The sequence below is a fragment of the Diabrotica undecimpunctata genome, chromosome 1 (genome assembly GCF_040954645.1).
Source record: "Diabrotica undecimpunctata isolate CICGRU chromosome 1, icDiaUnde3, whole genome shotgun sequence".
NCBI lineage: Eukaryota > Metazoa > Arthropoda > Insecta > Coleoptera > Chrysomelidae > Diabrotica > Diabrotica undecimpunctata.
The window spans coordinates 155,729,296-155,743,938 of NC_092803.1; the positions used below are offsets into that span (position 1 = coordinate 155,729,296).

The 14,643-nt window shown below is 33.8% G+C and overlaps 2 protein-coding genes across 4 annotated transcripts in view; one reads left to right on the plus strand and one right to left on the minus strand.

Annotated features, from left to right (window-relative positions):
- LOC140432411 (monocarboxylate transporter 14-like) overlaps positions 1–9,986 on the minus strand; it is an 82,283-nt gene extending 72,297 nt beyond the window's left edge. Inside the window, exon 1 of one of the 2 annotated variants that reach the window (XM_072520289.1) lies at positions 9,890–9,986. The gene's annotated coding sequence lies outside the window, so the exon portion shown is untranslated. The remainder of the gene's footprint in view (positions 1–9,889) is intronic. The other variant, XM_072520291.1, reaches the window with a different exon arrangement.
- LOC140432410 (uncharacterized) overlaps positions 1–14,643 on the plus strand; it is a 186,861-nt gene that overhangs the window by 125,879 nt on the left and 46,339 nt on the right. The window lies entirely within an intron of this gene.

Consider the following 14,643-nt stretch of genomic DNA (forward strand, 5'->3'; position numbering starts at 1 on the left):
TTGTGCGTCGCTGCTTACTGTGTCTTCCCAGCGCTTTCTTGGCTTTCCAACTGGTCTCTTTCCCTGCATTCTGGCGTTCAGTGCTCGTTTTGGTAGCCTATCCTCTCCCATTCGTATCACATGTCCGGCCCATTGCAATCTTTGTATTCTAATGAAGTCTGACAGGGGTGTTTCCTTATACAGTTGATAGAGCTCGTTGTTATATCGAATTCTGAAGATTCCGTTTTCCCTCACAGGTCCTAGTATTCTCCTCAGTACTTTTCTTTCGAATGTGTCGAGTTTGTTTTTGGATGTTTCTTTCAGGACCCATGCTTCGCTGCCATAACATGCTATTGGCCGAATTAAAGTTTTATAGATTCTCATCTTTGTATTTCGGTGGACACTTTTAGACCGAAATATATGGGAGAGGGCAAAATAAGCTTTGTTTGCCTGCGTTATCCTTTTTCGTATTAGGCTTGTAGCCTCGGGTTTCCTTAACGACAATGATGGATGCCGATTTATTAAGGGTCTTAGCCATTCTTTGTCTGCAGTTGCAATTGAAGTCCAATTGTCTGGTGTTTTTATCTTGTTTTGACGTGCGTATTGGAATGCTAAGATTTTTACATCTTTTTTTGTGAGTCCATAATGAAGCGACGCTGCCTGTGTCAAGTACTGCTCCAACTATGACTCTTGTTCAAGTGAAAATACTTTTTTAACATCGTTGTTTGCGTTGTATTCTAATGTAGGACGTTCGGAGTTTACATGAATTCGAATATGATTAGATAAGGTCAATTGACAAATATCATATTTTTGGCAGCTTGTCGAACCGGAATCTTATTTTCGGGGACGTCTTCGACAGCTTCTACAAAGCACCTATATCCACTTTGTCTCTTTTTATTCCACTTTTGCTTCGTGGCATTTTTTCTCTAAAGAAGTTTGGTGTCAGTTTAGTTGTTATGAGTGCAGTGAGGTTAATAAATCACATAAGCGATAAAAATTGCCTTAATGCCGCAGTGCATATTAAAGCAAAGAGACCATTGAGCTTCCTCTGATCTGATTTGAAAATTTTTTATTGCCTATGCATTAAAACACACGTTAGTACCGATTTCGCCTTACTTTAGTGTCTACTTCCAGTGACATTACAGATAAATTAGAAAAAGTAAAATGTTTTGTCTTGTTGTACCTTTGGCCATTGCCATTTGTAACTCTGACCAAGCCAAAGGTACAACAAACGTAATGTCCCAAGGTACAACAATATTTACGACTACCAAAACACATTAATTTTTTAAGGTTATGTAAACTTTATGGATTGGTGAACACAAGTCTTAAATAGCAAACATAGTATATTTTTTCTTACCTGGGAAATTATAGATAAAATCAGCCACAATTTTGTAACACACCGACTCTTTATATTCTAGCTAATTATTTACTTTTAACACGAAAAATTCACAAGCCTGACTAAATTCCAAAGTCTTTATATTGATGAAGCGAAACTATTGTACCGACCTCAAGTGTTCAATACCAGAACGTTAAAGCAAAAATTCTTTCCAACACTCCAACTTTTCCTCTTGCCTTTAGTTTCTATTAGATGTTCTTCTCTGATCTTGTTAAAGGTTTCACATATATTCTGGAGTGATTCTTCTGGATCATATGTTTGATCCATGTTACTTAGCTTTTCTGAAAGAATCCGTGCAACTGTCTCCTTTGTTTCCTTATCTTTTAGTAACTCTCATATCACATTTTTTGTTACTATTCTTTTTTGTAACCTTTTTAAATCTACACCTAAATTTACCAATAACGAATAGGCATCCATTACGGAATATCTTATTCACCATTATGTAATCAATTTTATTCCTTATTATGTTTCCTGGTTGATCTTGCGAAGAGACCCTCCTTTAATCCACAATTATATCGAGAAATACAAAAATAAAACTCTACAAAATAATAATACGTCTATTCCTAACATATTATGGTTGAGAGACCTGGACTCTAACAAAAAGTAATGAAAACATGTTAAGATGTTTCGAAAGAAAAGTACTAAGGCGAATCTATGGAACAGTGAATGGCAATGGAGTGTGGAGAAGATGATACAACTTTATAGCATATACCAGGAACCAGATATTGAAACATACTAAGATAAGACGTCTGAGGTGGATAGGGCATGTAATGCGAATGGAACAAATGACCCAGCTAGAAAAACGCTCCTTGATAGACCCATCGGTCAGGGAAGAAGAGGAAGACCCAGAACAAGGTTCCTTGATAACATCAATAACATCGAAATATACAACTACGTGCTTGACAGAGGAAGACGATGGATAGGGACGACTGGAGAGAAATTTTTGAGGAGTGCAGGACCCACGCAGGGTTGTAAAGTCAGAATGATGATGAATTGTAATTTAAGTTACATGTTTTTTAGTCGCAAGCAAATATTGGATGGCCCCGCAAAAAAAAAGGACAATGCATCGCCCGACTGGTCTAACAGCCGGGCGGCCATTGACAAGTGACAGTGTAACTATGTATATTACTTATAATATTGTTTGGTTCGTTTACCTTTATATATACACAAAAGTATTCTATTGCATTGACTTTGGTATTGCCTGTCGTATCATATTCTAGCATATTCCTGTTATGATCTCATCCGGAGAGAAGCGGTTTGTGTGATGTATAGATATCCATCATATCATATTTAGTTCCAAACAGCTGTGTTTTTACGTTAATTCATTCACCTTTCTTAACGCACTTGTCACGCGAATTTTAAATTGCAGATATAAAGGATTTGTTGTAATTTAATGTATGTAATTTGTTTATTGATTTTACTTATTTTAAAATAGAATTTCATACGATCGTCTTGCTTATTATTTCTATGGGGGTACCCAATGCGAAAGGGGGAAACCAGCGAGTTCTCGATTAAATAGAGAATATATTCTCTCCCCTTTCTGATGACCCCAATTGCTATATTGAGGTCATCGTATGTGCAGAACGCAACACTACTGAACCTCTAAAAATCGTACAAACAAGCTGAATTTTGCTGAGAATGTCAATTTTGAGACACCAAAAAAGATACAAAAAAGTTTGCCACTCCTACCCCTGACTTAAACCCTAAACCCCCTAAAACCTCCCCCCGAAGACGGGGGAACGGAAAACATCGATTTACCAAGAATCGATACGCCGTAGGAAAAAATGTTTCAAACAAGAAATGTAGGTGAGATATCTTTGAGCAGAAATGAGTATTAGCACTTTTTTCCTCTCAGAAACAACGCTTGAAGCGATCGGCGATTTTTAATGTATTACGCGTGCAAAATCAATTTTTTAAATAAAATTTGTATCAACTCGACGGTAAAAATTCGATAGCTTTTGATCAGAGTGTCCTATCGACAAAAATTAATATGGGTTTTAAAGATGAAGAGTGCAGCTTTCGTACGCAATTTTTGCATATAGTAGACCATTTTAAGAGTAATTAATTTGTCTTTCTATTTATTCTAAGGCGAAGTGGGGTAAATGTGATATAATTTTTGAATAGTTTACTTTCATACGGGTAAAACTTGTGTTTTTAATGGAACAATGATAAAACAAAAAATGTGCAATACTTCAAATATAGTTTTCTCAATTTTTTTTTAAATTATGTCAGTATATCATATTTATTTCTAGTGTTCAAGTAGGTACTCCATTACCGGCCATGAAAACGCGTTTTTTGCAAATCGTGTGAACTTTACTCTCCAACCATCATTGAATTACTGTAACCATTCCAACTAAATGCTTTATTAGTTTTTTAATGCAATATCTGACTAGTACCCAAGAATTAGGAGTTACAGTTTGGTCAACCAATTTGGTTTTGGTTTTTATGACCAAGCAACCAATGGTTTTTATGGCCACTCACAACAATTAGTAGATCAAGTCAGAGGAAAGATAATTTTGGGGGATTTTAACGCTCGAATAAGCAATTAAGTAATACACGGCATTAAACAAAAACATAACAAGAATGTTAAAAACGAAGAGACTTTCTGCACGAATAACGAACTAAGAATAAACAACCCATTTTTTAACCACAAAGACCAACACAAATATACATTTAATAACACCCGTGGACAAAGATTTATGATAGATTATGTTATAACCAACAGAGATATACATCCATCGAAAATAATCGACGTAAGTAAGATGCCTCAACTCAGCAGATGTAGGTAGTGCCCATAGCCTAGTATTATGTAAAATAAGAGTCATCCTGAAATACTTCCCACCGAAGTATTGTTCTGAAGCTATTTTCTTGTGGCATGTTATTACTATTTAAATGGGAATAAGCCAAAATTCAAGGTTAAAGTACGTTTATTGACGTTTTAATTTCCACTTCGGAAATCGTTCAATCGTTCCAAATTCGGAACGATTTCCGAAGTAGAAATTGAAACGTCAATAAACGTACTTTAACCTTTAATTGTGGCTTATTCCCATTTAAATAGTAATTAATTCCCACCCAAGAGAGCGGCGTCAACACAAACAAAAATCAAAGTCGAAGGACTAAATACGGAATCCACGGAATACTTTTATAGGAAAAGAATATCAGAAGATCGCTGGGAATGAAATATTAGAAAACGATAACATCGATGAAAGCTGGAAAAAACTCAAAAATAACATAATTAACGCAGCAACAGAATTACTTTGAGAGAGGAAAGTAACGAACACTAACATATCAAAAAAGAAAACACCATGGTTTAGAGAGGAAGTGAAGACAAAATGTGAAGAAAAGAAGAAAGTCTGTTTACAATACAGAACACAACAAACACAACAGGCATACAACCGCTATAAACGAATCAGAAATAAAACGAATACTTTAGTTAGACAAATAAAAAAGGAACATTGGCAGAATTTCTCAAAACAGATGGAACACGATTTCTACGGAACACAAAAAGAAATATGGAGAATGATTAGATGACAAAGAAAAGAGATGAACGAACTGATAAAAACGAAACACATTCAGAAGGAAATATGGGTAGACTGCTTTCGATCTCTATTTGCTAAAGCTGACGATAATGAACCACATACAGCAGAGGTGACGACAAACGAAGAAATAAATATTAAGGAGGAAGAGCTAAAGGAATTATTAAGGAAATTAAAAAATAGAAAATCACCAAGAGAGCACAGAATACCGAACGAACTCCTAAAGTACGGAGGACCAGATCTGACCAAACAACTATCAAAAATTAATCCAAAAAATAATAGAGCAAAACAGAATTCCTCAAGAATGGAGATCAAGCATCTTAATATCTCTCTTCAAAAAGGGAGACAAATCGGACCCTGAACATTACAGAGAAATTAATTTATTAAACTCAACACTAAAATTAACAACCAAAGTGATAACAAATAAACTGAATAAAATTATAACACTAGCAGAAGAACAAGAAGGTTTTAGGTAGGGAAGATCATGCACCGACGCTATATTTGTAATGAGGCAACTGCAAGAGAAATCGTCAGAATACAACACACCGACATAACTATGTTTCGTGGACCTTACAAAGGCATTTGACCGGGTCAAATTAAAAGATGTTATCCACTTACTGTATGCAAGAGAGATACCTCTAGGAATAATAAAAACGATCAAAAATATCTACCAAAACAACAAAATAAAAGTAAAAGTAGAAGAAGAACTAACCGACCCTATTGAAGCTGGCAATGGGATAAGACGCCAAGATTCCCTGGGTCCTCTATTGTTCAACATGATTATGGACGAAATAATAAAAAAAGTAAGAACTAAAAAAGGATACCAAATGGGAGAAAAACAACTTAAAATAATCTGCTATGCAGACGACGCAATACTTACTCTCTCAAAGTTAAGATGATTTACAACGTATGCTGCACCAATTTAATGTAATCGCCAGAAAATGTAACATGTTAATTTCCCCAAAAAAGACAAAATGCATGGTTACAACAGCAAATTACTAAGATGTAAATTGGAGCTGGAAGGTCAGATAATAGAACAAGTGATGGAGTTTAAATATCTAGGCATCACATTATCTAGCTACGGAAAGCTTGAAACCGAAGTGGAAGATCAAGTGAATAGAGCAAACAGTTGCATAAATGGAACAATATGGAGAAATAAAAATATCGGGAAAGAAACGAAAAGCAGAATTTACAAAACAGTCATCAGACCAATAATGACATACGCTGCAGAAACAAGACCTGACACAGAGAGGACAAAAAGATGTTAGAAACTGCAGAGATAAAAAAACCTAAAAAAATTGATGGTAAGACACTATGGGACAGAGCTAGAACTACAGATATACGACGTAGATACAAGGTGGAGAATATCAAGAACTGGGTAAGAAATGGAAGAATAGAATGGAACGATCATATAAGCCAAATGACAACAAATAGAGTAGTAAAGACGGCAAGAGACGGTTCCCCAATAGGAAGACGATCAGTAGGAAGACCACGAAAACGATGGAACGACAACTTACTGGAGGCACATTGAAAAACAGACAGAGTCATGTCTATATAAAAAGAAGAAGAAGTTTGGTCAACATATTTAATGTTATTACCATCTTCAAACTCATGCCAAAACTCTTCAGAATTGTCGGAATCCATAGAAGGTGGAGATGCAGGTTGCAAATCTGTGCTGCTTGACAAAGTTGATCTTTTTTTATTTCTTTTAGCTGGTTTTGGTAGTGTTGATTTTTTACTGTTTTCTATTAATTTACTTTACTGCCTCTTCTGAAGTTAATATTTTAGAACCAGGATGTACTCGGGACTTTTTTATTGTCTCTGATGTAGAAACCACTGCAGTATCATCTGCAATAAAATTCCCGTTAACACGGATAGTACTTTGAGAATTGTTCCATCTTGTTAGTGCTTCTAGTGGAAAAGCTTCATCCGGTATAACATTTTTGTTGAAAGATGATTGCTGTGTGGTGGTAGTTTTAATATAGTTATGTTGTTCTCGATCGCTGCTTCAAGTATTTCCAAGCTTATATGGGTTGAGTGACCATCATAAATGATAAGACGGGACGTGAAGAATAACAAAAATATACAAGGTAACCAGACGAAAACGAATCAGAGGCATTATCAGGAACTGTGACAACATTTTTAAAAAACCCAGCGAAATTTTTCCGGTCTTTTTGACTATTATGCTACGAGCAATGTCCGAAATTGGACAATCCTAGCATTGTACAGAAAATCTTGCCCACTTCTAGCATTGCACCCCTTTACTGTACAATCTCCGAAATATATATAATCGTTGGACTTTGTATAAAATAATTGCTGTACAATGTTCGAATTTCAATAAGTAGCCATGCGTCAAAGTTTAAGATAATATATCAGATATCGATTCATATCGATTTTTACAATTATTCCCCATTTGTTATTAACGATAAACAAACATCAATTGAGGTTATAAATCCATAATTAACCAGCGTTTTTGACTTTTGGATTCGTAGAATTAAATTATTTTAAATTATCATACATATCTCTTGAAAATCTAAGATGTTCCCTATATTATAGTGATGTATCTATCTCTTGAAACCTTGAAATGTTTCACGAACAATATCCCTATTGTAGAACAATTTCTTCTTCGATTCGATTTTTCAATTTTTGATTTAGTGTGTCGCTTGTCAATAATAATCGATTCGAACCGATGAACGTGTCGACAATTATTTTGATTATTTCGGACATTGTACAGTTTGGGGGTACAATGCTAGAAGTTGACAATAATTTGTGTACAATGTTAGGATTGTCCAATTTCGGGCTTTGCTCGTAACAATTATACTTTGACTCATAGATATCTACTCGAAAGCACAGTTTTACCTATTAAATTTGTTAGATATTATATTATTTTGCTGAATGTATATTCTTTCAAACTTTATAATGATTTAAAAGGAGCAAAGGTATTTTTTATCTACACTCAGATGCAAAAAAAACGCAACGGAGAAATTCTTTGTCAAATTCAAAGTTTTTTTATTTTTAGCCCTATTTTGATGATTTTTTTTAGCACATTGTGTAAAAATTTATAAATTTTAATTTAGTATAGTGAGTTTTTTAATAAAATTTTGTATTTGACTTTTGTATTTGTATTATACGGGGTTAATCGAAATGTGGTTTTTTATCCCAACTTTGAAACATCCTGTGGAATAATTCCATTAACGGATTTTTGTAAATCCTTGTTTTTTGGTTGAAACCATGTCTTCTAAGTATTATGTTTTTGTTTTATGTGAAAATATGGATGTGTTCATTTTTAGGAGCGAAATGACTTTGCCACCCACAATTTATGACTTTTCCTATTATTAGCATTATCTTTTGTATTAATTTGTAATACCACGATGGGGGTTTTGGTGACTGATATCGAAAGAATATCATATCGACATCGCAGATGCACTGTATTTAAATAATGATTAAAAGCAACGACATGATCTTGGTTTTAATAAAAATAATAACAATAACAAAACATAAAAAAAAACAACTTAAATGTAACTTAACCTAAGTACGTAAATAACAAAGAAAAACTACTAAAAAATAACTTAATACTTTGTATTGCCTCTCCTAGCCTCTATAACTGCCTGTGCACGTCGGCTCATGCTGTGTATGAGGTTGCGAATATTATCTTGTTAGATGTTTTGCCATTCATCTTGTAAATCCAAGCGAAGTTCATTAATTGAGGCTGGTGCGACTTCACGACCTCTAATATTTCTACCGAGCATGTCCCAAACGTGCTCTATTGGGTTCAGATCTGGCGAACAAGCTGGCCAGTTCATTTTATTAATACCAACCACCTCTAAATATTGCGTGACACACATTGCACAGTGGGATCGCGTATTATCTTGCAATAATAGAAAATCATCGCCGATATATTGAGAAAAGGGTACTACGTGATTCGCTAAAATTTCCTCAATATACCGGTGTGCAGTCAACGAACCCTCAATAAATACCAATTCAGTGTGCGCCTCTCGGGATATTCCTGCCCATACCATCACCGAACCCTCTCCATGGCTAACTCGGGGACTGAAAGCGCACTCGGCAATTCTCTCGACACTAAGACTAAGAACTATAATCAATCATAGGTAAACAAAATGTAAGTGTCAATATGACATAATGGTAACAGTCACCAAAGCCACAAGCCACCTCGTAGTAATACAAAATAACTCCAAAATAATCATAATTAAAAAAGTCCTAAATTGTGGGTGGCAAATTCATTTGGCTCTAAAAAATGAACCAAGGCATATTTTGACATAAAACAAAAAACACAATGCTTAAAGACATGGTTGCAACCAAAAAATAAGGTTTTACGAAAATTCGCAAACGAAATTAGTCCACAGGATGTTTCAAAGTTACGATAATAAAACCACGTTTTAATTAACCCCGTACAATGAGTCAAATATAAAATTTTATCAAAAAACTGACTATACCAAATTAAAATTTATAAATTTATACACAGTGTGCTAAAAAAATCATCAAAATATGGCTAAAAATAAAAAAAACTGAAATACTTTGAATTTGACCAAAATTTTCTCGGTTGCGTTTTTTTTGCATCTGAGTGTATGTTATGTATTTTACAATCAATAAAATAAAAATAAGCTCAAGTCGCGTTTACCACTGTTTATAGTGTCAAAATTAATATTAATTTTTAATGAAAATTTAAATTTGCACTATCGACAAACCTTGTCTGTCATTTTTGAAAATAGTTTACGTGATTTTCGCAAAGTTTAAAAAATTAATATTAAAAAAGAGAGTTTTTAATCTAATTTTGATATAAATTTCATGATACTATTTTTTGGGAAGCAAGTCACGAAATGATTATTATTCTGAGATCTTATTGAAAGTAACCAGTTAACAGATAAGTTTTTTGGAACGAACATTGAACCAAAGAAAGCTTGAATGAAAAATAAATGTAAAATAGTAAAGAAACTAGAATGTCTATGTATTTACTTACCACAAAATATAATTCAATATAAACTTTATGCAATATAACTGGCAGGATGTGTCTTCCATAAAGTGCTGATATTATCTTATCGTATAATGGGTTTTTAATTCTATCTTTTATAAAAATGAAAATCATCTACACAAAATCCAAAGTTCTATACACTATAAGTTATGTAATTAATTTATTAATATTATTTAATAATAATATAGATATTTAAAAAAACTTTAAAAAAAAAACTTATAAGTTTTAGTGTTTGAGTCTTAAAAAGTGACATAGTTGATATACAATATCAGACAATGGCTGATAGGGTACCGTTCTTGTGTATATGCAGGACAGGTACACATAAGGCATAGCCAAATAAATATCCGCATATAAACTGATTCTTCTTCTTGATGTACCTATCCGTTACGAATGTTGGCGATCATCATGGCAATCTTTATCTTATCTGCAGCAGCGCGGAAGAGGTTCTAAGGTTTTTTAACCAAGATGTTCTTCTTCTTCCTGGACCTCGTTTTCCAAATATTTTTCCTTGTAGGATGGTTTGAAGGAGAGCATATCTAGATTCATTTCACATAATATGTCTGAAGAATTGTAACTTTCGAGATTTGGTGATGATCATTGCCTCTCGGATCTTATTCATTTTTCTGAGGATCTTCCTCAGAAGAATGAACTGATTAAGCAGCAATAATATTATTACTGAGTCAAAGCTGTTGAATCGATTTCTAGCAGGTTCGACAATGGACACACACGCATGTATCGGAACTATCGCATTAATTATTCTTAAAACAAACAATGACGACCAAACCAAAAATATGGTCTCTAGTACGTAACAACCCTTAGATGTACAATGGGTGCAAAGAATCTTCACGATGAAATTTAGAAACCACCCGAAAGTGAACACGTTTATAACTATTAAGATGGAACATGAAACGTCAGGAGTAAGTTCATGGCCCAGCCTTCATTTATCACGTCCACTGCTGGACATAGGCCTCCTCTAAACTTCTCCATTCTTTCCGATTTTGTGCTCTTTGTTGCCAATTTTTAATGATACGTCTGATGTCGTCAGCCCAACTTGTAGGTGGTCTTCCTCTACTACGTTTGTCTGCTCTTGGCCTCCAATTTGTAAATTTGCTCGTCCATCGTGAGTCGGGCATTCCCGCTACATGGCCTGCCCAGTTCCATTTCAGTTCCGCTATGCGTTCCACAACATCAGCAATACTCGTCCTTCGCAGATCTCATTTCTTATTCGGTCCCTCAACGTCACTCCCAGCATAGACCTTTCCATTCGTCTCTATACTAATCTCAATTTCAAAGCCGTAGGCTTGGTTAGAGTCATAGTTTCCGCCCCATAGGTCATGACTGGTAATACGCATTGTTTAAATACTTTTCTTTTGAGGCTAATGGGTATGTTGGCCCTAAGTGTCTCGCAGTTTTTCAAAAGCTGTCCACGTCAAAGTAATTCGTCTTTGGATTTCGCATGTTTGGTTGATCCTGCTGATTCTTATTTCATGGCCCAAATACGTATATTTTCCCAGCAGTTCTTACACTTTGTCTTGAATAGTTAAATGGTTATTGGGGATCATATTTGTCATAAGCTTAGTTTTGGTCAAGTACATTCTGAGGCCCACCTTCGAACATGCAAAGTCCAATTTATTTAACATATCTGCGGCTTCTCCTAAATTATCTTTGATAATTTAGGAGACATTAAGTATCATAGGAGAATTTAAGGAAAATGTCATCTGCGAAACAGAGATGATTAAGCTTTTCGTCGTCTAGTGTTGCTTTTCTGTGGTATCAATTGACAATCTTAAAAGCATACTCTAATGCAGTTATGAATAATTTCGGTGACAATGTATCTTCTTGCCTTATCCCATTATTATTATTGGTTGTGTTTTATCGTGTATCTTAACAGTCATAGTGGCATTTTTGTAAATATTGTAAATAAGTTCACTATATCTATGGTCAATCCTGCTGTCATTTATTGCTTCTATAAAACTGTCTATTTCGATCGTGTCTTTACTGTATGGAGGTGATCATTGGTACCATAATTTAAACGGAATCCTGCCTACTCTCTCGGTTGGTAGAAATCTAATAGGGATGTTCACTAATTTTTAAATATTGTTAAATTCAATAGGTTATAGCATATATAAAAACATTGCAAACATAAAATTGTTTAAAAATATATATTTCTTAAGATAAATCAATTCTTAATTTCAATTCTGATGGAGGCTAGAAAAACGGCTCCTCGCAGCGAGGCTACGGTGTGTGACGTCATCAGTCGTATTGACAACTTGTTTTGTATACGTACTTACGAAGTGTGACCAGTTTTTTAAGTATTTAATCACTGATAATGAAGCCAAATAAGTGTGTTTTGTTTCTGGGTGTCTAAATATATCTAAAAACAATTCTGAGAAGATTTTTATTACAGTTCCAAACAATTTAACACCATATTCACTTAAAATTGTCAAACCACAGGTTTTTATATCTGTACCTCGGAGGTATACAACACTATGTCCATTTTTTCAATTGTGACACTTTTACAGATTAATAATTAACTTTTATAACTTTATTTAAAGGAATAGAGTTCTAGGTCCTAAACCATTTGCTGATAAAGAAAGTGACCTTTACCATGTGAACACCATGTGGACTTAATGTTTTGTCCCTCTACGCATGTAAATTACCGTCGCGCATATCTCTATGATGAGAGGTAGACTGTTAGTGATCTAATAATAATACTTTTGCCATTTATGGTGTGTTTACAGTGGTTTGTTACTAATAATAAGAACAATGAACCATAATTCTCGTAGGAGAAAGATTCTTGAAGTAGGTACCTACTAAAAAGTTCTGCGAATTCTTCTACTGCATTTACAGGTAAGCTACCTTTTTGCTCATTACTTTTAAATTATTAAAAAACATAACCTCAAAAGGATAATGTAGTGATTTTGATACTAACCTTAGACTAGCAATATTATTAAATCTTTTACAACCAATATTATACGCCTTGTTTAATTTCAGAATCAAATAATACACCAAGCAATGATGTTTTAAATGAAGAGCATATTATTAGAGATGCCTTGAGTTTTGATAACGAAGATCAGTCTCATATAGACAAAAGTTCTGATAAACTATTCGTAGTGGAAATGAAATAAGATCTGCATTACTAAAATGGGCAGATACCGTCATTCCTGACAGTAACATAGAAGAAATCATACTATGGTCTTACAAATTTTACGGCCAGAATAAAAATGTTAGCATTAATACCTACTTGTTTAAAAAAGTAAAAATTATCATCCAGAAGTTTCTACTAAAGAGTAATACTCACATGGAGGCGGACACTGTCCATGCGCTGATAGAGCGAAAGAGAAAAAACTTAACATTTCTATTTACACGCCCTGGGACTGGCAGCAGTTAGTCAGACAAACCTCAATGAAATATACCGTACATAATATGGAACTAGAAGATTTTAATTAATAAAAATAATTATTTAATGATTTTGATTAATAAAAAAGAAACATTAACAAACAACAAGTTCTTCTGTCAAATTGTGTTTAACTGCAAGTTAAACAAAACAGCATTGGAACTCTGTTTTTAAAAAGTAATTTTCATGACGAAAACCAGGAGATTGACCTTGTTAGATTTCGAAGGCGACACCTTACATTGCCAAAAGATTTGCAACTGGTATCACAAAGTCCAATACTTATATCACAACAAACGTATAACGGTCTATTGGCATTACTGTCATATGTTCCTACAATAGTGACTATCCAGAAGGAGACTTACTTGAAAATGACTGAGTGGTTTGTACCTAAAATGCAATTTTGGTTAAATATATAGATATATTATTTGTATTTGTAAAGGTAAATTGTATGGTTAAATAAATTTTGTCAGTAAAAGTCAAATAGGATTGTAGTTGTTATTGAATACCCCATACTAATTATTACAGTACAATAACTTTATTAGATGGATACAACACCATGTCCGTTAAAAGTGTTAAAAAACACAGAAACAAATTTGTTTTTAATTATAACAAATGTATTATGTAAATAACAATAAACAGAATGTTCTGTTAAAATATTGTTTCTATATCTCAATAAATAGCTGCAGCAATAATACTTTTTGGTGAAAAAAAGTTTAAAACTGCTCTCCTGTAAAGTTTTAAAAATGAACATAGTGTTGATTCCTTCCGAGGTACAGATTTGCATTTTTTTTTTTCTAACTTGCATAATAGTTTTAGTTTTAATAAAAAACTTTTCTAGCTTTTTCCTCTCCTTGTAGCAAACACACTTATTTGGCTTCATTATCACTGCATAAATACTTAAAGAACTGGTTACACTTCGTAAATACGTATACACAACAAGTTGTCGATACGACTGCTGACGTCACACACCGTAGCCTCGCAGCGAGGAGCCGTTTTTCTAGCCTCCATCAAAATTAAAATTAAGAATTGATTTATCTTAAAAAATATATATTTTTAAACAATTTCATGTTTACTATATTTTTATATATTTTATAATCTATTGAATTTAACTATATTTAAAAATTAGTGAACATCCCTATTGTTTCTCCAAGTTTGATGTCACTAACCTAGTCAAGAGCTTGTATATGTGGTTCAACAGGCTAATAAGTCTATAATTTTCTTGGTCCATTCTATCTCCTTTTTTATGCAAAAGGATGGTTATAGCATTGTTCCAGTCTTTGGGCACTTCTCTTTGCTGCAAACATAGATTAAACAGTTTCCTTAATTTATTCAATAGCATATCTCC